This window comes from Lissotriton vulgaris, chromosome 7 (assembly GCF_964263255.1).
Source record: "Lissotriton vulgaris chromosome 7, aLisVul1.2, whole genome shotgun sequence".
NCBI classification, from domain to species: Eukaryota; Metazoa; Chordata; class Amphibia; order Caudata; family Salamandridae; genus Lissotriton; species Lissotriton vulgaris.
The window spans coordinates 959,657,937-959,679,520 of NC_141695.1; the positions used below are offsets into that span (position 1 = coordinate 959,657,937).

General features: G+C 43.1%; 1 protein-coding gene across 3 annotated transcripts in view; it reads left to right on the forward strand.

Moving 5' to 3' along the window:
- GABRG2 (gamma-aminobutyric acid type A receptor subunit gamma2) overlaps nt 1-21,584 on the forward strand; it is a 553,433-nt gene that overhangs the window by 503,452 nt on the left and 28,397 nt on the right. The gene's annotated exons all lie outside the window — the stretch shown is intronic.

The following is a 21,584-nucleotide window of genomic DNA, read 5'->3' on the forward strand; positions in this document are numbered from 1 at the left end:
TAAGGTCTACTAACACCAGGTTGATGCTGGTACCAATAATTTGACTTGCGAACTGGGGAGGTCGAAGAATAAGCTACTGCACAGCCATACTTTGGAATACTCTCCCAGTAAATATATGAGCAGCTAATTCCCTCCTTACCTTCAGAAAAAACCTCAACACCTGGTTGTTTAACTAATTCTTTAACAAATTCCTTTTTCTCTTCTTACAAGGCTACATTAAGGTCCAGCGCCAAGACACCTTCAGGTATAAGTGCGTTTAGAAATCACATTAACATAACATAACATAACATAACATAACATGTTTAGGGCATTGACCAGGCAGTAGGACCTGATGACCACCTTGAAGGAATCCCTTTCAATCAGGCAGGATGTGACAGTGTACTCATTTAGGTCAAACTATTTCACTATGCAGGTGCCTAGGGATGCCCTGAACTGGGGTGTCCTCAAGAGCCGACGCCTGTAGATGCCTGATGGGTACAAGAGGGGGCCATAGTCCCAACACCTGCTCAAATATTGTGTGTTGTTGTTCCTAGTGTGTCCTGTCTAGGTAGTCAGTATGAACAACATGAGTGAGCATACCAGCTGTGGTGGTTATGCAGTTGATTCAGACATGCCGATCATGGGCATGGGAGTAAAACATGTAAACTTGTATGTACCTGTTGCATGTCTGTTAGATGCCAGTTTTGCAGCCCATTTGCCTGCACCAGGGCATTGGAGGTGAGTATGGTGCACGGGAGGGATGGAAAGGACCGGTCTATGTTGAGCATTCTGTTAAAATCACCCCCTAGTAGTCGGGGAGGCTCTTCCATTGAGTTAGCACTCTGGACAGAGTTTGCAGGAATGCCATCTGCTCAGAACTGAGTGCATATACCATGCCAAATAGGAGTTGGCAGCCTTTCAGCCACCTTCCACAAAATGGCCCTCTGGGTCTACTACTGTGGTATAAGCTACAAATAGCATCCTGGCCTTAATCCACACCAGAACCCCATTATTGTATGTGGATTAATTGGTGGAGAGTATTTGGCCTCTCCACCACCTATGTATTTACGCGGCCACTACCTTGTGATATGCAAGTCTTATAAGAACACGATGTGTGTTTGCTGGTGGCATATGTATGAATATACCGCATAGAGATGGGAAAGAGAGTGCATCCTTTGGTCATTCCATGTTAATATATAAGTGTACGTTGACATTGTGCCTCCTATGTGCTTGAACTTTGTCCATGGCTGAGATACCAGGGCCAAAGCTATGTTAGAGTGGGTCAGATAGATGCAAGCTTCAACTGTGAACTACTGGAACAGAACAAGTGCAACCTTTGAATACCATCGAGAGCAGAGGTGCCACGGCATCCTGCTCAAACAAGTGAATTGACTGCACCAATGTATAGAACCTGGCTTGGCAACCTTGCAGCAGTGTATGAGGTGTGTCAGTGTGATGATCCCCCTCTACAGTCATGTTTGCAAACACCCATGCCACCTGCCAACTGTATTAGCGCATGTGTTGTGGCCGTGTCAGTCAGGTGGTAGACCACCCGGCGTTCCTGACCCCCAAGAGCATGGCTAGAGAAAAATGGTGGCTGTGGGCTGTTGGTGTGTTGAGGAATGTATAGATCCTTGTGTCATGGCCCCTCTTGTTCTGCAGCAGGATTGAGCACTGGAATACATAGAGAAAGATCAGTGTAGTGTAGCAGAGGCTCCTGCCCCTCACAAGCATGATTCCAGGCCCCTGTGTAAGAGAAGAACTAAAATGGAAGGCAGGAGGGAAGACTCCTATGTAGGAACTGCAATGTTTAAAAGATAGTGTTCACAGTTTGCAGTGTAACTCTGGGTGGTGTGCCCATGTCAGGAAGGTATAGGACTGTTCCCTCCCTGCCAACATAATGATAAGGCCAACCCTATTTAAATTCAGGCAGATCATAGCTTGACCACGGCAAATACCATTCTTTCTCCGCCATGGACAAACTCCTCCAATGCCCCAACAGAATAAGAGCCATCAGAGATTTGGCTATGTCCCCCCGACTTAATTTAGATGGGTAGTCATACAGTTGTTTTTTAATGCCCGTCACCACCAGTAAATAAATGTTGGTAAGGGGCACTGAAAAGTGCTCAATGCCTCCTCGGTAAGGGAACAATTGTTATTATTATGATTTTTTTTAAGAAAGTCCGGCTTGGGAAGTTTCTTTTAGAAAATAAAAAAATGGTAAGTTTGATGGACAGCTCGGCCATGTTGATGGAGCCATCCGTCAAATTTAGAATGAGTTGACAGAATACACCGTGATGGCTGTTCCTGTTAATTATTAAAATGTCCACTGGGCCAGTGGACATTTCAAAATTTGGAGAACTGTACCTCTGTCCGGGCGATGGACTAATTTACTCTGTCACTCTAGTGGAGGACAGACCATCCGGCCAATATTACATCAGATTTCATAATTCTACCCAGAGTGCTTTCAGTGTGTTCTGCTTACTTTTAGATACATATCCCACGGATATAGGCATTGAAGGCTATAGGATATAGGAATTAAAGGCTTTCCATGATATGTCTGCCCCAGAGACCAACCCCTTGTTTATTTTGCAATAGTGTACAATATGAGTACAGATTACAGTTATAAAAACTGGATTGACCAGCACAGTGTTTGGAATCTACAGTTTATATATCTATGTGAGCTAGGTGGAGTCCTTAGTGTCATCACTACAGAGGAATGATCATTTCTAGGACAAATCTTCACTTCCATCCAGAAACTGGTGGCTTAATCGATGGCATTCAATGCTTTCTTGTGGACCAGCACTCAGACTGGGCCTTCCTGTAAAGAAAGCACAAGTACTTTGCTAATCCGCCTAGTGGGGGTTTAGACTCTTTCTGCTCCCACACCCCTAATCCTTTACCAGTGGGAAAGCAGAGGTCTAGACACGGATGGCAAGCAATGCTAGGCCCAACACCCTAGGCTGCATTAATATAATATAATCCATGCATTAACACCATATTTTTTCTTGAAATCTGTTAGTTGAAGGTTTTCACAAAACAAGACACCATAACATGCATGACATAGGCATCAATGGAAAGCGCACACTGCGTTATCATACATTGCTATATTAAAACAGTAATCAGTTACTTTTTGCAATCAGCATAGGTGCACTCGGGGCAGTGAAGTACAGGAAGTGCAAATAGAGAGCTCTATGAATGAGGAGTCATATCATGGGTCCAAGAAGGAGAAGAAAAGAACAGTATAACTGAACATTGGAATCAGTATAGGTTGGAGGTGCGGCTCGTGTGAATACTAAACCGGGAGTATGCCATTGATTTGAATAGGCGGGGGACTCTTAGGTGGCGAGAGGGGAGGGGACATGCCAAAAGTACATACCATAAATATAAAATTAATGTCACACATGTTTATGATGTGAGATCAATGTACCTTGAGCAGCAATTGATTTGTCAGTGGATGGAAATGGATGCTTTAATTGGACATCCATAGGACAGCTTGATTAACAATTGAAAGCAGCATAATCAGCCTAAATTTTCCTTGCTCTGTGTTTGACTTGAAAGAGGTAATCTTTCTCCCTATACATTATAATGGTAAGTACAAACATTTTGAAAATGAAATATCGTTTCCAACTAATATTAAATAAATTCCAGAATATAGTGTTTAAAAATATTTACTTAATGTACATGAATATTAAACAGATCTCAATTACCAATTAAATAGTTTTTATTTTATTTATTACTTAATTAAGTTGCCACACTATGGTGGTCATAAGGATGGCGGGCGGATTTTGCTCGCCTGCCATCCTCACGGGGATTGGAACCGCCCGCCATAAGGGTGGGGGTCTCGTTGTGGGGATTAGGATGCTCCCGCCACAGTGGCGGGCGCATCCCTCAATTTTAACATTGTGGTGGGCGGTGCTCTCTGCACCGCCCGCCACAATGCTAAAAATGCATGTATGCATTTGCATACACGAAGCGGCAGGCACCGCGTGGTGCCTGCTGCTTCATGTATGCAAATGCTGGGGGGTACCACAGGTACCCCTCGTGTATACCCCCAACTCTACTTCACTCTGGGGGCCCACAGGGGGCCTCCAGAGCGAAGACCGGTGCTGCCATGGAAAGGCATCTACCTAAGCCCATTGTAATATGGCTTGCGGTGTCTAATAGACACCGCCACCATATTAATCCTTTTCCGCCCCGGCCGCAAGGCGACCGGGGCGGAAAAGCGGTGGACGGTCTTTCCGTCCGCCGCGGTCCCCCCGCCATGCTAATATGGCGGGGGAAATTTAGGTGCGGATGGCGGGCGAATTGCCCCCGCCAGGCCGGCAGTGGCTACTGCCAGCCTGGCGGGGGCAATCCGCCCGCCATCCTAATGGGCCCCTATAGCTCTAAAAACATAGCAGCCCACACTTAAAATATAACTAAAATAAATAAGTACAACACAATTTACGTATCTGATAATCAACTAACTTATCTAATAAATATTTGTTAATGAATTATTGCTTAATAAACTTCCCACCCTATAACGCTGCACAACGAGCAACCTGTAACTGAAATGTAAGTAAAATAAATCACATTTACATGATGGAAATAATTATCAACTAAATAATTAGTTATAAATAAATAATTAATTAATACTTTTTACTGAACTTCCTACCTTATATCCCTCTAAACCTAACTGCCCACATCTAAAATATAGCTGTTGCATAAAAATATAACATAATTTCCATAATAAATAATCAACTAAATAAGTATTAATACATTAATAATTAATTGTTAATTATAACTTAATTAACTTCCAACCAGTACCCCTACAAACTCAGCAGACCGCACCCTAAATATAACTAAAAATATAGCTATTACACAATTTACATAATTGATAATAAATTAAATGAATAATACTAAATCTATACTACTATTATAAAGAGAGAACACAAACCTTTGAGCCAGATAAACTACAAAAGTAATGCACCAATCACTACACCCAATACACCATTTGAAAGGGGAGTTGTGGCAGAAGGACATAGGCTATAGATATGTACACCATATACATTAAAAAAGCAAAAACGCCAAAAGTGGTAAAGTAGTCCCTTGGGGGCGTGGTCGTGGGCGTCTCAAACAACAAATGTGGGCGTTTACAGGGCCGTGCCAAATGCAGATAACAAACATAGGCCAAGCGACTTCACAACACACTTACATATGCACACAGAGCGGAAATGCGCTTTCACTGAATTTAGAACCCACAATATGCAGACAGCGGAAATGCGCTTTCAATGAATTTCTAACAAACATTTGCAAATCCCAACACATACAGCGGAAATGCGCTTTCAATAAATTTAAATTCACACATACAGCGCGGTAACACCAATATACAAAAACAGCAGAGGTGCGCGCTATAAGAAATATACACACATTTGTTGCAGTTACCCAGACAACATTGACACCTTCGCATTAAAACCCGGGCGGGCCTTCCATCGACGAGGAGTGTTAAATGACGCCACACAGGGGGCAGGATTAATCGCATACTACGCCAATCACAACGCACTAAAGAAACACACACGACTTTGGCTTACCAAAAAAAAAAGTCTTTAACTATTGGCCATTGACCAACAATGTCACAGGGGGGTAAACACGAACAAAAAAAGCCGACATTTCTTAACGGAGAAACGCAATTGACTGCGCATTCACAAGACTTTCCTCACATCTTGCGGACAAGATAAAACGCTTACAATAAGACATACGAATAACGAAAATAACACAACTGCCCATAATCACTCGAGCACTGCCAGGACTTCACCACACAATTGACAAAACGAAAGGGAAACTTCTTTGAAGGGATACAAAAACGAACACACGGAAGGAGCCTTCGAAAGAAAAAGAAAACATTAAACAGGTGACACAACACTTTCCTCACATCTTGCGGACAACATAAAATGCGGAAAACAATGCATACAAATTAAAAGAATAACGCAAGTGGGCCAAATTAGTTGAACAGGGCCAGGACTTGCACAGACAACTCTTCTGCGGGGCGGCGGGCGGAGGCCCTGAAGCAGCCTTTTGCTCCCGGACAACGTCGGGACGGGCTGCTAGTTAATAAATAATTTGTAATTCATTATTACTTTATAAACTTTCCACCCTATACCCTACAAACCTAGTAGCCTGCAACACTATAAATTACTATTAGCAATTGAATTAATAATTAAAAAACACTTAATTTTTCAAATTCTGATTAAAAATATTCTAAGCAATTATCAAAACAAGAACATATAACATTAATATAAGAACTAAAACACATTAAAATAATTTTTTTAAAACTATATTTTTTACAACTATATTAATGAAAACAATAATAACAAAAACAAACAATGATATCACTTGCCTGAAATAAACAATATTCTTGACACCGATATTTCTGCTTTTAATCAAATGTGGAGGGAGATGGAATGTTGATCCATTCAGTTTCCAAAATGCATATGATAATCAAAATGAGAATGGATCACTTGTCCTGCACAACCTTAGGTATGCAGGTAGAAAAGGAGGAGGGGGTGTCCCGATATAAAAGACCCTCATGCACGTGATGGGTATGTTGGTATCTAAAGCGGTATATCTTGATTCTCCGCTTTTGGATGACGTGTGTGCATAATCATTAGGTCGATCAAGTTATGCAGCCTCCACCAGGAGGTTCTTACCCAAGGTTGATGCAGTAGTGAGCCAGTGATAAGGGTATAAAGAAAATAAAAGGCCCGAAAATTCAGAAGGAAATTTTATTGGTCTGGTTTTAGGGTCTGGTAACTCTTGGATTAGTGCATCTATGAACTTGATTATGAGTAAAAGGTGCACTCAGAGTGTAGAGATGATCATAAATAGTGGGGGGGAAAAAAGTTAAAAAGTGGTCGACATGTTTCTGCCTCAGTTGCCTAGGTTAGGACTTACGGGCATTCATCGGGACCGTTAAGTGAATAACGTGAATAGAATATAAATAAAGTGCTCTCGAAAAGTGAAAAGAAATAGGGATGTTGACCTGTTTCTCTGTTATGAAGGTCTCAATGTACCTGCGAAGAATAAACACAATTGTTTTGCAACACACAGAAGGGAAGGGGTACAAGGGGACACACACCAAGCAGTAATCTGCTTAACACATCTATCCATTGATAGAGTTCTAAACAACTAAAAAATGGCAATACTTCATTAACCGGTTAGCAATTACGGCAGCGTCAACTCTCTCTTCAACACTCCAAACTCATGCAGAGGACTATGGCATGCTTGCAGTTGGTGGTGCATGCAAGTATTTATGATATACTTGTCGGTGCGGGGTGATTCTAAGCGTCATTCGATCTCACTTAGTAGGTGATAGTGCAACTGGAGTCACCTCGTTATGTATATTATCATGAACATTAATAAAAGAACCTTCCATTTGGTAACGTGTAAAAATGCAGTAATGTGAAAATATCCGGGGCGGGCGGGTCAGTTGTATCATTACGTGTGTGATTATTCAAGTGTGACCCTGACAGACCGTAGTCTGTTGTTAACACGCCATCGCAAAGTTGTTACCTAGCTTGTGCGGCTAACGCGCTCCATTCGGATGGTAGAGCCTCAGGGGGACTGGGGAGAGAGGACACTTTGATTAACATTGTCTTTTGTAATATACTTGCGGTTAGTAGTGATCTCGTTCCACCTCCTTGACTACCTATTGCGTCCGTGCCTGGCGTCCACTGTGTGCGCTGCTCAAGCCGATCCGGAAACAGGCCATTCTCTTTCCGGGTCAACATTAAAGGCAGGGGTAATCTTGTGTAGTGATCCTATTGGTCTATGCATGTTGTCATGGTGATCTTTAGCGTACCTTCCTTTTAGGGATCACAATAACAACAATGTGGTTCGATTTCATGAGGTAGCTAGGGCCATAATTATAACGCTAATCAATCAGCATGGTGTAGATACTTCGATTGGTGAACAGCATATCCGAGGTTGCTGTCTATCGACACGGGTGAGGGGATTAGTTGTAATGTAACGTTTAATACCGTGTGTAATGCGTAGATGCTGGTATAGGTGAATATTATGGAAAAGTATTTGTGGCACAGCACGGGCCTAAGTTATCAGGCTAGGACATTGGTCACATGTTGACGTGTCTTGCGATAGGGAAGAGGTGTGTTGGTGTTATTAGGAGGAAATGATGTTCAGTGCACCGTTAATTATTGTCATAAGTAATAGTCGTATATTTTGGTTACTTAGTCTTCTGTGTATTCTATGAAGACTTTTACACATCTTATGGATTCACAAGATGGGATTTAGTGAGTCAGTCAGTATTTAGAAAAAAGGCTGGGAATTCTCTAAATATAGAGGGTTGCAGATTCTCAGACTCAGTAGTAGTTATTTCATCTCTTTGCAAGGCTGAGCCATGGTATGTTGTCATTCAGCCCCTCGCTATCAGTTCTAAGTCTGTGCACCCACCTTTGCTCTTTTTCAAAGAGGGTTTTTTCAGCATTGTTGTCTTTGTTGGGCAAGGTCTCAAGAATGACCCATTGTAGATCTTGTACAGTATGGCCCTGTTCTAAATAGTGTGTGGCCATTTTTGTGGTGCTCTTCTTGCATTTAACATTACTACGGTGTTCACATAGTCTTTGTTTGGCTTTCCTGCATGTCATGCCGATGTATTTTTGGTTACATGGGCAGGTGATCATGTAGACCACGTGAGTGGTATTACAGTTCGTGGGGCTTTTCAGGGTCCATTTAAAGTCCGGTAGCAGCTGTAGTTCTTTTGTTGGTTTTGTGAGACTGCATACAGAGCATGAGCCAAACAGATAGTTACCCCCGCCTTTAATGTTGACTCGGAAACAGAAAGGCCTGTTTCCGGATCGGCTTGAGCAGCGCACACAGTGGACGCCAGGCACGGACGCAATAGGTAGTCAAGGAGGTGGAACGAGATCACTGCTAACCGCAAGTATATTACAAAAGACAATGTTAATCAAAGTGTCCTCTTTCCCCAGTCCCCCTGAGGCTCTACCATCCGAATGGAGAGCGTTAGCCGCACACGCTAGGTAACACCTTCGCGATGGCGTGTTAACAACAGAATACGGTCTGTCAGGGTCACACTTGAATAATCACACACGTAATGATACACCTGACCCGCCCGCCCCGGATATTTTCACATAACTGCATTTTTACACATTACCAAATGGAAGGTGCTTTTATTAATGTTCATGATAATATACATAACGAGGTGACTCCAGTTGCACTATCACCTACTAAGTGAGATCGAATGACGCTTAGAATCACCCCGCACCGACGAGTATATCATAAAGACTTGCATGCACCACCAACTGCAAGCATGCCATAGTCCTCTGCATTATTTGAAGTGTTGAAGAGAGAGTTGACGCTGCCATAATTGCTAACCGGTTAATTAAGTATTGCCATTTTTTAGTTGTTTAGAACTCTATCAATGGATAGATGTGTTAAGCAGATTACTGCTTGGTGTGTGTCCCCTTGTACCCCTTCCCTTCTGTGTGTTGCAAAACAATTGTGTTTATTCTTCGCAGGTACATTGAGACCTTCGTAACAGAGAAACAGGTCAACATCCCTATTTCTTTTCACTTTTCGAGAGCACTTTATTTATATTTTATTCATGTTATTCACTTAACGGTCCTGATGAATGCCCGTAAGTCCTAACTTAGGCAACTGTGGCAGAAACATGTCGACCACTTTTTAACTTTTTCCCCCCACTATTTATGATCTCTACACTCTGAGTGCACCTTTTACTCATAATCAAGTTCATAGATGCACTAATCCAAGAGTTACCAGACCCGAAAACCAGACCAATAAAATTTCCTTCTGAATTTTCAGGCCTTTTATTTTCTTTATACCCTTATCACTGGCTCACTACTGCATCAACCTTGGGTAAGAACCTCCTGGTGGAGGCTGAATACCTTGATCGACCTAATGATTATGCACACACGTGATTCAAAAGCGGACAATCAATATATACCACTTTAGATACCAACATACCCATCACGTGCATGAGGGTCTTTTATATCAGGACACCCCCTCCTCCTTTTCTACCTGCATACCTATGGTTGTGTAGGACAAGTGATCCATTCTCATTTTGATTATCAACCGATATTTCTGCATCACAATATTTTTTGTATCACAATATTCTTTTTCCAATACTCCAGTCTCCCAATATTTACAACCCGATAGTTTGTCCAAATACTCTTGAAATACACTTGGGCCTATAGACCCTATCTATAGTTTTCTGTCTTAGCTGATAATTTGAAGCATGCATTCCCATCACAGTCATCATAATAACGTACAGCTTTTATCTCAACACTGACGAACATCTTAATATGCTTGTAATGCCAAGTTCCCTGTCAACCCCAGGTCAAGGTTCTGTTGAAAAAAAATAATGAACGAATTCTATTTGATTGAAGCACTAACTGTTTTCGTGCTGTGTATTCAGGAGATAAGTGAATCTAGAACAGATTCCGGTTATATATGATGTCCTCAGACTGAATACCATAATGCCAATTGTTCAAATCAGTTGAATAGTTCAAAAGGATGTCTACCCGGTGTATCATTTGGTAACAGCCAATATGATTTAAGCCTCCTATTCATTGAAATATTAATTCCTTGCTCTGAGAAGAGAACCTTTGAAGGATGGTATTTTTGCGTTCACTCTATGGTATTAAAAGGTCTCTATTCTACCACTAAATTAATAAGGAACGCTACAAAATTCTCTTGGTCTAGACAAAAGGATAATAGGGAATTATTATGCAATTCATATTACTACAACCGATTACAGCAGGTAAATTATTGTTTTTCATCCGCTTCCCATCTAGAAACTTCACCAGATTGTAGCTAATAAAATGCACTGAGAGGCATAATTAGGCTACATTGAAAATACAAAATTAGTAGCAGTTTTTCTTCGAAGTGAAAGGTTTTGCAGGTCCTCTTTGCAATTTTCAGCTAGCTCTGTATATATTAACGTTATGGGGTTTATTTACAAGTCCCTTGCATGCCCGTAACTCATTTTTCCCCATATTAAAAGTGACGCACAGCCGGCACAAGAGGATTGTAAGTAAGCCCCTATGTTTTTTGTGCAGGCGCATTTCATACGTCAGTAATATTTTAAGCACATTTCGCAATTGATTGTCTTCTTTAAAGTGAATAAAAAGAGAAAGAGAATATGTACAGGTGTGTGCGTGGCTCTGGACTATATACAATACCAAGTATGTCATTTCGACCTCTGCAGAGCAGAGGCACAGTCATAAATTGGCAGTTCACCAGCATCTCAATGCTAGCAGGTCCCCTGGCCCATTTAGAGGTGAATGAACCATAGGGTTTGCAAAGGCACAGACTTAGCTGACACCGCCTTTGATCTGACAGCCCATCCATCACTGGGTCACCAGGACAAAGGGACGGTCCACACCACCCTATCAAGGGCAGGGTGTCCATAAACAGATTTCCGTGCAAAGGCTGCCATGTGACACATGACGTTCCCAAGAAGAGAAACAGCTCAGTGGCTCTCACTCACTGAGAGAAGATTGAATGCACATTTGGGATATTGATTTTTGCTTTTCAATAACAAAACTTGCTTGGGAATTTTGGGCCTGATTTAGAGTTTGGCAGAAAGAGCACAAGAGTCAGCGTACACTGTAAGTGAAAACCCTTGTCCGCCTGCTCTATTTAACCGCATCGCTGCGGCTTTTCCCGCTGTGTGCGGCATTTTTAAAATTACTGCGTTACATGACGAGCTCAGCTCGTCATCAGCACACGGCAGGTAAGCCTGATGACGAGCTGAGCTCGTCATCAGCATCGAAGTGGTTAAAGTAAGGCTGACTGTTGCCTATCTGACATTGATGTCCCTGCTGGCTCCACTGTTGAAAAGCTTAATCTGATAGGCCAATAAAGTAGGGCCCTGCGGGGGGTATGCAGAAAATAAAGAAAAAAAATACTTACCCGGGCTTGCTGGCTGCCAGCTCCTTCCTCTGTCCTCTTGCTATCTCTGTGGGCAACAGGAAGCACCCGGGCTTCCAGGCTCCACATAGCCAATCACAACGCTGCAATGCAGCATTGTGATTGATCTGAGAGCCATGGATCAGCGCTCAGGTAGGGATTGGGAGGCTTTGCATTTTCCTACCCAGGCTGTGTAAAGCAAGCCTGGGGAAGACGCAAAGTGTGCAGGACTGTTAGGCCAGCCCGAGCGGGTTAAGCAGTCATGTGCTCTCAAGGAGTGCAAACCACTCCTTTCCCTGATCTGGCCATCGCCGCCCTGCCCGAGAGCCACTGACTCAATAGGAAAAATAAAATGATAATAACAAAATGGTATTATCCTTCTATTTTTCCTTTTGGGCAGTGGGGCGATGCTCCTCTGCCTTAGCGGAGGAGCCACCACTGGACGTGTATTAACCTCCATTTTCCTTTTTTTGTTCAAACCAGTTGGATTAAGGACATCCTACCATCCACCCTATTCAGAGCGGAGTGTCTGATGAATTTTTTCTGACAATCACTACCAGAAAAACCTGGCAGCACCAGACAATAAAAGAAGGGTGTGGAGGGCATTAGTTTTTCATTTTTCAAAAGCAACCGTTTACTTTAGGAGCTTGTTTTTGACAACAAAAAAGTTTGCATGGCGCTTTGCTAAAAGTTGTTGACTGTGGCCCAAACCAGCAGTGCCTTCAGTGGAACCGCCATGAGAACAGTTTCTCTGAAGGCACAAAGATAATTCCTGGGCTGGGGTCGATCTTTAAATATGGCAGGTGGTAGTTCATCAGGGTGGTGGGACCCCCATCAGTCCGTTTCGCATGAAAAACAAAACGATTTGCTGAACTGGTATGACAGAGAACATTTATATACATCTTACGTTGAACACTACCTGCAAGTGGTATGTCAATGCCTTTGAATTCACCGATTTCATGGTGCTCAACTTTCTGTAGACCTACATTTTTAAATGTGAAAAATCCCTCATACATTTTTTACCCAATGTAAGAGCACTTCAGTTGTAAAGTTAAACAAATCCTCACCCATATCACTTGTTTGAAACATTCACACTACTTGTAATATAAGATTTATTTGTGACTTCAAGGGACAATTTGCAATAGACATATTATGAGAAAATGTACCTTTTTGCATGGTCACCTCAATTTCTGCTGAATTCTGTTGGGTTTTTTTAGACTCTGCACACTAGGACTTTGCTTTCCAGTGCTCACTGTTTCTGCTTTGACCCCTAGAACATGTAAAAATTGAATAATCACTGTTGGTATATTTAGCTCTCCTATAAGGCCATAGTATAATGTGTAGAAACCAATGCCATGGCATTGATAGTTAAAAATCACCTGTCGACTGCAGCACTTATTGTGCCATCCTCTAATCTGACACAAAAAGTATGGCTCCAGGGCTACCAATTCAGCCTGCCTGCCACAGTTTATACTGCAGGCCAATCTGTCAAAATAGCCCCTTTGATATAGGGAAATGCTCACTTGTAAATATTAGTAAGTCACACCATGTAGGCGATGTAGCCGACAAGGTCGGAGTGGAGTATTTAAAAGCGGGCCATGTGGAAATGTTAAACTACCATGTCTCTACTGTAGCAGGCCCTCAAAATCTATTTTCAGTGCAAAGACTCTGGCTGTACTATGAGAAAACAAGAGTGAAGATTACATTATTCATTCTGTTATCTCAGGTATAGGACCAGCTAGAAAAATGATTCAACCTTCTACTTTTAAAATTAGAACTTTACATTTTTCCTACCTACAGCTCATGAGGCTGAGTTGCATTAGCTTTCCAGCAGCTGGACCACCAGTGCTTTACCTTAATGAGGTGAGAAAACTACTTCCAGTGGCCTGTGTGGGAGCAGGAAAAAACGTTAGGTTGGGCCCAGGAACCTAATTAACCTTACAAAAGACAAGTAAATATAAGGTGAGCCCTGTAGAAGGTAAACGTTTGTTCACCCAACCATGCTGGCTCCAAGCCCAGTGAAAGGGGATCTATCCTCAGAACTGATTTTGATTGATAACAGAGGAAGGAGTACTCATTTCCCTGGCTACACCTTTGAGTAGGCACACAGGTTTTGCACAAGAGAGTACGGGTTCCACCTATCTGGATTTTGAGATTGCAATTTGGGATTGTTTATTTTGGGGCAAATAGAAACTGTCAGAAAGACCAGTTTAGGTTGAGCAATGAACTTCATTAACTTTATATGAGGCCTGCTCTTTCACAAGCAAATTTAAGGTGAGATATTAGGAAGTCCAACATTTGCTCCTTCATTCATGTTTAGCACAAAACGTAGTGGGAGCGGAGGTTACACAAGGACCTGTTTTGAGTCACCATAGAGGAGGGGACTGCTCATTTCTCTGACTACATCTCTGAGTGTCTAAACAAGCACGGCTTGAGTCCTAATCCACCTGGACGGGACCTCTGTATAATTGAAAACAACGAGAGTGTCCAGGAAGACTATTCCATATACAATTAACATGAACCTTAGACAAAAGATTATAAAATTTGCTAGCTTTATTAAGCTTAATTTGCATTATATTATTTGTTCAACTGTTCCCAATTTGCTTCTAAACCCTAACTGGCATTTATTTAACTGTGGTTTTCAAATGTGTGATTTCCTTCTCAAGACATGTATAAATAAGTCTACTTGTTTTGTGTATTTAAATAATACAAATTAAGCTTAATAAAGCTAGCGAACTGTAGAATCTTTGGCCTTGGTTTCATGTAAATTGTATATACATCTCTGAGTGGGCTCATAGAGACGGAAGGTATTTTTCATGTTTATGAGTAAGGTACACTATGGGATTTTTTGCAGCAGGGCAAAGAGAAAGTTCTGTAACAGTGGGTAAGGCTGAACCTGGGAACATTTTCCTCATTGGTTAGGGAGGAGCCAGGAGTCAACCCAACCCACTAGCCAGTAGCAAGCCTAAATGTGGCACCCCAAGGCCACCCGTTAGAATATTGTTTGGACCCGTGAAAGAACAGAAGAAGTATTTCACTTGCTGTTTGTGACCTGTGAGGAGACCTGAAGGTCAGGAGCTTCTCTCACTTGCATTCAAGACAAAGAAGTGGAATCAAAGGGTCAGTTTGCGGACCTCCTGTGTGGCTACAGCAACACACCAAGCTGCTAGAGGCCTTTTTTCTGAAGTGACCACCTGACCAGTTGCAACTGGACCTGGACTGTACCCTGCTGCTTGCATCTGCTGGAGCGAGCCTTGCCCACTAAGTGCTTTTCCTAGGCTCCTTGTACACATAACTGTTTCTAACCAGACTTCTCCTATAATCTCTGTAAATCTGTCGAACTTAAAAAAATTCAGACTTCTAGTTGCCGGAGGACATGGACCAAACACCCTAGCCAATCCTGCCAAGGCGCGACTGCTGGGCTGAAGACACGTTTTCTGACTTGGAGCAAATCCATTTCAGCGGTCCCTTAGAAAGAAACAAATCAGCTCTGTAGTCCCATCATTAGACACAGCTGACAGCCGTTCTCCACTAGTGGTGTATACCCTCTGAAAAAGAGAGTAAGTCCAAAGAAATAAATACAGCTATCTGACTTTGACATGACTTTATCGAATAAAGCCTGTAATCTGTGCCACTGGAGGATTTTGAATTCTATTTCAGAGATTTAGGGTCAGATTAAGAGTTTGGTGGTGCATGTACTCTGTCACAACGGTGATGCAGTACTCTCTCTGCCAAACTAAAGGTTACCCTGCCTCATTTTGAGTTGGGCTGACCTTTAGAATGTCAATGGCTGATTGCTCTATTCATGTCACTAACATACACCTCCAACTGGATGTATGACATCACAACGCATGCTTTTACATCGCAACTTTTACAATGCATGCCTTTACAACGCATAGTGTTGAGGGGTGCTGGATAGTGAATAGTTGAATTTACTATTCCAACTCCAGTCCCCGTGGATAGTAAATTAAATCTTTTCCCTATCCTAGAGCGCCCCCAGCGCAATGCGTTGTAATGGTTTGCGTTATAGAAGTTGTGATGTAAAAGCACTGCGTGGTAAAAGTTGTGTTGTAAAGGATGTTTCCCCCTCCAACCAGACGAATGTCAGTCAGAGATTTTGCCATTTGTCCTTCCACTCTATTTTGAGTGGGCAGTCATATTGCAAGTTTCTGATGTCTGTCACCTCCAGGAAAAGGTCTAGTGGTAAGAGGCAGGTAAAACTGATTTTTTTTTACCCGGGTCCTGGGAAAAAAATGCTTAGGGATTTAAAAACATTCCTTTTAATAATCTAATGGATATTTTCACAATTAAATCCAGATCCAATAAAACAGACAAAGTTCCAGATTAAATCTCCCGCCCTCCCCCCACCCTTGCCACCCCACACCCACTATTATTATTCATTCAAAAAAGTCCAATTCATCAGGGGAGCCCAGATGGATAGTCCTTTCGTTTTCACTTTACAACCTTTTCTGGCATATACAGCTTTTTCAAATCTATATATTGATAAAAGCCTTCATAGCCAATGTTGACCAGTTGGAGGGATAGGATCAAGCCAATGAGCTGCTAAACACAGCCTAAAGACTGTAAAGGCGACAAATAAAAAAGTGGGATTTAGATTCAGAGAAAGAGGGTCTCTTATCCCTAATACAATCAACTCAGGGCTAAGGTAAATTTCAATACCAAGTATGCTCGCTAAAAGACCTCTAACACTACATTTCAAGATATTCAGTACAGGACATGTCGCAAACATATGAACAATATCTGCTGCTGGGTATTGACAACGTGGACAAGTAGACCCAGCTACTCTACCCCATTTGGCAATCTTGAAAAGTGTTATATACAAATTAAACCATGTTTTATAGCATTGGAGTTGTAAATTAGTGGCCATAAAAGATGTCTGTGCCATATGTAATGAATCCACAGATCCCCGGAATCAATCTCTAACTAATTTGCCACTGGTCTACATGTTTAGTCAAATCATCAGGTGCTAAATCCATCAGCAATTTGCATATTCCCCTCAACGTACTTGAGTTTTTAAATACAATCTCCATTACCTGTACTTTGAGGAAACCGGAGGTTCCTCCAAGTTTTTGAATTAAGAAATCTCTTAATTGGAGGTATTTAATTAATTGCCAATTATCTAGCCCAAACCTATCCCTTATGGTATGAAACAATAACAAATCAGACCCATTTGTAAGATCTCCAATTGTTCCTATTCCTTTATCGTATCATTGCTTCATACACCCATCATTAAAAATAAAGCGAAGGAGATTATTCCTGTATAAAGGGGTATATGCATTGAAGCGTCCAAGTCCCAGCTCCTTATGTACCGAGGTCCAATAATATAATCATTTTACATCTACCCACCATTGTGAGCTTTAAATTCACTAGGTGAGCAAATTCAGTTTTAAATTTTACAGTTAAGGGATTTAGGTTATTATCTATCATTTTAAGACATCTGACGTAATTTCTATCCCCAAATAAACAGCTTTTTGAACCACATGTGAATTGTTTAACTGAAGGCCTTTACCAGTCAAGATCTGTGTTTTACTTTGATTTAATCAATAGCAGGAAAGTTTCCCAAAGAAATCGGCTTCTTTCTCGATTTCCTTTACAGCCATCACAGGATTGGAAATGATTATGGCAAGAACGTCAGCGTAAGCCAATGTTTTGGTGTTTCCCCCAATGTTCTGCATTCCAACAATCAAATGATTTGCTTCTTTCATTCTAATCAAAGAGTCTATATAAACCACAAACAATAAGGGTGAGCAGGGGCATCCCTATTGAGCCCCTCTGCTAATAAGAATTGGTTCTGTCATCTCCCCCATGATAGAAATACTGGCTGATTGGCTACAATACATTGATCCTAAAGCTGTAATATATTTCTCCCCTATTCCTCCATCCTTTAATGTTGCTCAAAAAAAGCAAAATAAGTCTGATAGGGTCTCCTGTAGTGCCTGCTGCGTCAAACAAAGTTATGACCCGCTGGATATGGTCTATTGTACTTCGTCCAGGTACAAACTCATGTTGTGTTGGTGTCACTAATCGTTTAATTATAGCTGCCAAGCGGACTGCCAATATCTTGGCATATATTATGATGTCGCTATTTATCAAAGTAATAGGTCGATATGACCCCATTTCATTAGGTGGTCCACCTTTTTTGGGGAATATAACTTTATTGGCTGTTTCCCAAGAGTTCGGAATCCCCAGACCATTCTGGACATTCAAGAACACTTGCTCCATCATTTCTAATGATGATGGAGCAAATATTTTATTGAACTCTCCAGGTATAGCATCTGGTCTAGCTGCCTTACCACTGGCCAGTGAGATAATGGCATCCTAAATTTCTTCAGTTGTTATAGAAGATTCTAGGGCTATTTGTTCTCCTTGAGTGAGTTTCTCCCTTGCGATTCCGTCCAAGTATTTGACAATTGCTTCCTCACAGTTAATATTATCTTCATGATAATGTTTCTGATAATAACCGTGAAAAGCAGCACGGATTTCACTGGATTCGATAACCGGCCCTTTCCCCGGGTTTTCTATTAGTAAAATGTTTCCCTGGGTAGTACGCTGTTGCGCACGCATCCCCAGTACATGGCCCACTTTTTCCCCACATTCATATAAACTTGAACACTAAGCAGTATATTTCCCTGCAGCTTTAACTGCTGAAATTTCTGTGATATTAGATTTAGTAGTAGCAACTCTATTTTGTGCCTGTTCTATTCTTTGATTACTAGAAATAGCTTGAATCAATTGGGTTTCGGCTATACTCAGTTTTTGATATTGATCTCGTAAAAGTATTTTTTCTTTTAATTGTGCAGTCCTATATAGTTAGTTGTACATATTTAAACTTTATAGAAACACATAGTCACTGGATGATGTCATCAGTGATGTCATTTGAGATGTCATCAGTGATGTCACTGACCATGTCATGAATGATGTAATATGTGACATCATCAGCAGTGGATTGCGGGTGCGCGAAATATAGTTAGTACAACTAATTATATAGGAGCAATTTCAATGTTTTTTTATATGCTAATTCCTAACTATATAAGGCCTGAAACCTATGGTTTTTTCAGTGAATTTGCAAGGTTTTTTAAATGCTAATTACTAACTATGTAAGGACTGAACCCTATGGTTTTTTCAGTGAATTTCAAAGGTTTTTTAAATGCTAATTCCTAACTATATAAGGCCTGAAACCTATGGTTTTTTCTGTGAATTTGCTAGGTTTTTTAAATGCTAATTCCTAACTAAATAAGGCCTGAAACCTATGTTTTTTTCAGTGAATTTGCAAGGTTTTTAAATGCTAATTCTATTAGCAGATCACGTTTAAATATGTTAATATCCTTGTGGACCACCTGAGCTGCCCTAGGGATCTGATTTTTGGACCGGAGCAAGATGCTCTCTGATTGTGCCGTATTTCTTGCCTTCTGCCCTCCCTGATTGTGCCATATTTCTTGCTTCTGCCCCCCTGATTGTGCCATATTTCTTGGCTTCTGCCCCCCTGATTGTGCCGTATTGCTTGGCTTCTGCACCCTGATTGTGCCATATTTCTTGCCTTCTGCACCCTGATTGTGCTGTATTTCCTGCCTTCTGCTCCCTGATTGTGCTGTATTTCTTGCCTTCTGCCCACTAACTGTGCTGCTTTTTCTTGCCTTCTGCCCCCTGATTGTGCCGATTGTATTACCTTTGCCAGTGTTTGTTCACTGCTGGTATTGCTTTTGCCTGTGTTTGCTGCCGTTATTGTCTTTGACAGTGTTTCTTTGCTGCCGTTATTGTCTTTGCCAGTGTTTGTTTGCTGCCATTATTGTCTTTGCCAGTGCTTGTTCGCTGCTGGTATTATCTTTGCCAGAGCTGTGTGGGCTGTGTGGGCTGTGAGAGCTGTGTGAGCTGTGAGAGCTGTGTGGGCTGTGAGAGTGTGGGCTGTGTGGGCTGTGAGAGCTGTGAGAACTGTGTGGGCTGTGAGAGCTGTGTGGGCTGTGAGAGCTGTGTGGGCTGTGTGGGCTGTGAGAGGTGTGGGGACTGTGAGAGCTGTGTGGGCTGTGAGGGCTGTGTGGGCTGTGAGGGCTGTGAGACATGTGAGAGCTGCATGGGCTGTGAGAGCTGTGTGGGCAGTGAGAGCTGTGTGGGCAGTGAGAGCTGTGTGGGCTGTGAGAGCTGTATGGGCTGTGAGAGCTGTGTGGGATGTGAGCTGTGTGGGCTGTGAGAGCAGTGTGAGCTGTGTGGGCTGTGAGAGCTGTGTGAGCTGTGATGACTGTGTGGGCTGTGAGAGCTGTGTGGGCTGTGAGAGCTGTGTGGGCTGTGAGAGCTGTGTGGGCTGTGAGGGCTGTGTGGGCTGTGAGCTGTGTGGCCTGTGAGAGCTGTGTGGGCTGTGAGAGCTGTGAGAGCTGTGTGGGCTGTGAGAGCTGTGTGGGCTGTGAGAGCTGTGTGGGCTGTGTGGGCTGTGAGAGCTGTGTGGGTTGTGAGAGCTATGTGGGCTGTGAGCTGTGGGGACTGTGTGATCTGTGAGAGCTGTGTGGGATGTGAGCTGTGTGGGCTGTGAGGGCTGTGTGGGCTGTGAGAGCTGTGAGAGCTGTGTGGGATGTGAGCTGTGTGGGCTGTGAGGGCTGTGTGGGCTGTGAGAGCTGTGTGGGCTGTGAGAGCTGTGTGGGCTGTGAGAGCTGTGTGGGCTGTGAGGGCTGTGTGGGCTGTGAGCTGTGTGGCCTGTGAGAGCTGTGTGGGCTGTGAGAGCTGTGAGAGCTGTGTGAGATGTGAGCTGTGTGGGCTGTGAGGGCTGTGTGGGCTGTGGGAGCTGTGTGGGCTGTGAGAGCTGTGTGGGCTGTGAGAGCTGTGTGGGCTGTGAGGGCTGTGTGGGCTGTGAGCTGTGTGGCCTGTGAGAGCTGTGTGGGCTGTGAGAGCTGTGAGAGCTGTGTGGGCTGTGAGAGCTGTGTGGGCTGTGAGAGCTGTGTGGGCTGTGTGGGCTGTGAGAGCTGTGTGGGTTGTGAGAGCTATGTGGGCTGTGAGCTGTGGGGACTGTGTGATCTGTGAGAGCTGTGTGGGATGTGAGCTGTGTGGGCTGTGAGGGCTGTGTGGGCTGTGAGAGCTGTGAGAGCTGTGTGGGATGTGAGCTGTGTGGGCTGTGAGGGCTGTGTGGGCTGTGAGAGCTGTGTGGGCTGTGAGAGCTGTGTGGGCTGTGAGAGCTGTGTGGGCTGTGAGAGCTGTGTTGGATGTGAGCTGTGTTGGATGTGAGCTGTGTGGGCTGTGTGAGCTGTGAGGGCTGTGTGGGCTGTGAGAGCTGTGTGGGCTGTGAGAGCTGTGTGGGCTGTGAGAGCGGTGTGAGCTATGAGAGCTGTGTGGGCTGTGAGAGCTGTGGGGGCTGTGAGAGCTGTGTGGGCTGTGAGAGCTGTGTGGGCTGTGAGAGTGTGGGCTGTGTGGGCTGTGAGAGCTGTGAGAGCTGTGTGGGCTGTGAGAGCTGTGTTGGCTGTGAGAGCTGTGTGGGCTGTTTGAGCTGTGAGAGCTGTGTGGGCTGTGAGGGCTGTAAGAGCTGTGTGGGCTGTGAGAGCTGTGTGGGCTGTGAAAGCTGTGTGGGCTGTGAGAGCTGTGTGGGCTGTGAGCTCTGCTTCTTTTGTGTCTTGGTCTACCTAACACAAGATGAATGCCAACGCTTCCTGGTTAGAAGT